Source organism: Lactuca sativa, chromosome 9 (assembly GCF_002870075.4).
Source record: "Lactuca sativa cultivar Salinas chromosome 9, Lsat_Salinas_v11, whole genome shotgun sequence".
NCBI classification, from domain to species: domain Eukaryota; kingdom Viridiplantae; phylum Streptophyta; class Magnoliopsida; order Asterales; family Asteraceae; genus Lactuca; species Lactuca sativa.
The window spans coordinates 126983889-126987335 of record NC_056631.2 but is presented as its reverse complement, the minus strand read 5'-3'; positions in this window follow the sequence as shown (position 1 = coordinate 126987335).

Here is a 3447-nt window from a genome sequence, read left to right as displayed (position 1 = left end):
GTAGTTGACCTCATGTCTTCAGCTGTCTCGAGGCATAGGCGATGTGTTTGCATCAGAACACAACCGAGCCCCTGATTTAACGCATCGTAATAGACAACGAATTCTTCTATCCCTTTGGGGAGGGATAGTATTGGTGCGGTGCACAAGGCTCGCTTGAGCATTTTGAATGCTCTCTCCTACTTCTCTGCCCAGTCAACGGCCACGCCCTTCTGGGTTAGTGTTGTAAGAGGTTTCGCAATTTGGGAGAAGTTCTGAATGAACCTGCGATAGTAGCCAGCGAGGCCTATAAATTGACGAATTTTGGTAGGCATCTTCGGTGCTAACCAACTCTCAATGGCTTTGATTTTGGAAGGGTCCACGTGTATTCCATCTTCGCTAACCACGTGCCCTAAGAATTCGACTCTTTGGATCCAAAATTTGCATTTCGAGAACTTCGCATAGAGCTTCTCCGAACGTAGCGTTTCTAAGACTTGTAGTAGATGTTGACTATGCTCCTCCTTACTACGAGAGTAGATAAGTATGTCATCGATGAAGACGATGACGAACTGATCCAAGTAAGGAAGACCCACCCTATTCATTAAATCCATGAATACTGTGGGCGTGTTAGTTAATCCGAACGGCATAACTATGAATTTGTAGTGCCCATAACGAGTTCGGAAGGCTGTCTTTGGAACATCCTCCCCTAGCACTCGTAGTTGGTGATATCTGGATCTTAGATCAATTTTTGAAAAGAAGTTCGCCCCTTGAAGTTGATCAAATAAATCATCGATACGAGGCAGAGGATAACAATTTTTGACGGTCAGTTTGTTGAGCTCCCTGTAGTTGATGCACATATGAAACGATCCGTCTTTCTTCTTGACGAACAAGATTGGAGCTCCCCAGGGTGAGAAGCTTGGTCTTATAAAGCCCTCTCTGAGCAGTTCGTTAAGTTGACAGGACTGTTCTTGCATCTTTGCAGGTGCTAGACGATAAGGCAATTTGGCTACTGGGATAGCCCCTGGAACTAAGTCGATTATGAACTCGACTTGACGTTGCGGAGGTAATCTTGGGAGTTCTTCTGGAAATATGTCGGGAAAATCACGTACTACTAGAATGTTCTTAATGTCTTTTGTTTCTTGGATCACATCGACAACATGAGCAAGGAATGCACGACATTCCTTTCGCAAGAATTTTTGGGCTTGAATGCTTGAGATGATACGAAGGTTAGTGTTGGGTTTGTTGCCGTAGATTACTAGAGTTTTGCTAGACGGAAGATTAAGGCGAACAACCTTTTCATAACACATGATGTCGGCACGATGTAGGCTCAACCAATCCATGCCAATAATGACGTCCAAACTTTTAATTGAGACCATCATGAGGTCGATCGAGAATGAATGGCTATCTAGAGTTAGAGTGCATCCTAGGTATATGCAGGTAGTGCTTTCTGTATTTCCATTGGCCATTTCTACTATGAACGGTTCTTTAAGTGCTTGTGATTTTTTCTTAAGTAAATGAGCAAATTTCTGGTTCATGAAACTCTTCTCCGCTCCACTATCAAACAGAATGCATGCATAAGAGTTATCGAGGAGAAATGTACCAGTGACCACTGTGGGGTCGGCAACCGCTTCCTCGTGCCTATAGCCATAACCCTTCCTACTCCACCGGCATTCCCTATCCTAGGGCAGTTCCTCTTGTAGTGGCCCACCTCACCACAACCATAGCAAGCTTGGCCCACTCCTGCACCGGGGACTTGGTTGATTGGCCTCGCCAGTGCTTTGTAAAAATGGGATGTGTGCCCCTTCTTGTTGCAGTTTGAACACTGCATTTCCTGGCAGGCACCGATGTGGTGGAAGTTGCATTTGTTGCACTTAGGCAAGCTTCCAGCGTACTGCTTAACCGAAGCACCAGCGGCAGGTGCTATCGCAGCATGAACTACCATGACCTACTGCTTTTTGGCAGGCTTGTTCTTTTTTGTTTCATCCCAGAAATTCCGCTTGGAATCACCGGTTTTGGAGGGTTCTGAGATGGCTAGGGTTGTTGTTGCTGCTGGGGTACGGAGCCCATGGTCAATGAGTCTTTGTGCCAACCTCTTGGCGCTATCGAATGTAGTGGGGTTTGAAGCTAAAACATTCCCCTAAAATCGAGGCACCAGCCCCCAGATGTACCACTCTATTTTTTTCCCTCTGTATGAACCATGTTGGGACAGAGGGCCACCAACTCACTGAAGCTGGCGGTATAGGAGACTATGTCGGAGCCCTTCATGGTTAGGCTCCACAATTCTTGCTCCAGCTTTTGGATTTCGCCCCTCGGGTAGTATTCTTCAATCATTAGCTCTCTCAGAGCTTCCCAACCTATAGCATTAGCCACTACTAGAGATATTGATTTGACATGGCTATTCCACCATGTCAGGGCTTTTTCCTCAAAGGTGCAAGCAGCGAACTTGACCTTGCTCCCTTCTGGACAGGAGCAGATTTTGAAAACCAATTCGGTTTTCTCGAACCATTGCGAGAGGGCAATGACTCCGCCAGCCCCCCTAAAGGACTTGGGCTTGCAGTTGGTGAAGTCCTTGTAGGAGCACTCTCTCAAGCGCATAGGGATTTCACCATGAGTAGACTTGACCGGTGTTCCTCCTCAAGTGGAACCGGAAGAATGATATTGAGCCATAGCTGTTGCCATAGCCACAACTACTGCAACATTTAGGGTTTCCGTATCGATTTGAGGAGTAGGTGGTGTTGTAGTTACTGGAGGATTGCGTCTCGTTGATCGACGCGGAGGCATCTTTTAACTAACAATTTACAAAGATGGCAATATGGGTAAGAAATAGAGGAATTGATGAGAGTGACTCATGGGACAAAACTACAAATTTGGTCCCTGTGGTATTTAAAAACATTTGGATAGGGTCCAAAAGTTTTTCAATTTGCATGGAAGATCCAAAATCAAAATGTTTCTGTGTTTTTGGTCCAAAAAAACTTAAAAAGATGGTTATGCCCTTTTAATTTCTTTTTTATTTTTTTTATAATTAGTTTAATGCTATTTTAAAAAAAAAAACAAAAAAGAATTGGAGCAACCACCTATCCCCATCGTACTCTCTCTCTTTCACACACACACACAAACTCACTCTTTCCCTTTCTCTTTCTCTTCTTCTTCTTCTTCTTCTTCTTCTTCCACATCTATCATATGAAAATCAGGAAAAAAACACACATTGTTTTTTACTTTGCTACTAGATTACACACACAAGGATTCCCCAAAAAATTAGGTTCTTAAGATTTTTTTTGCCCAGCTTCAAAAACAAAACTAATGTTATTGAGATTAAAAACGCATACACCCCACCTTTAAATCTACAGCTTCAGTTATTTACAAACAATGATGCACCTTTCCTTTATCATATTTCAGCATACACCTAACCCTCTAAATTATCTCAATGAATATCATTGTCCTGCTCAAATATTTACAAACAATGATCATAAA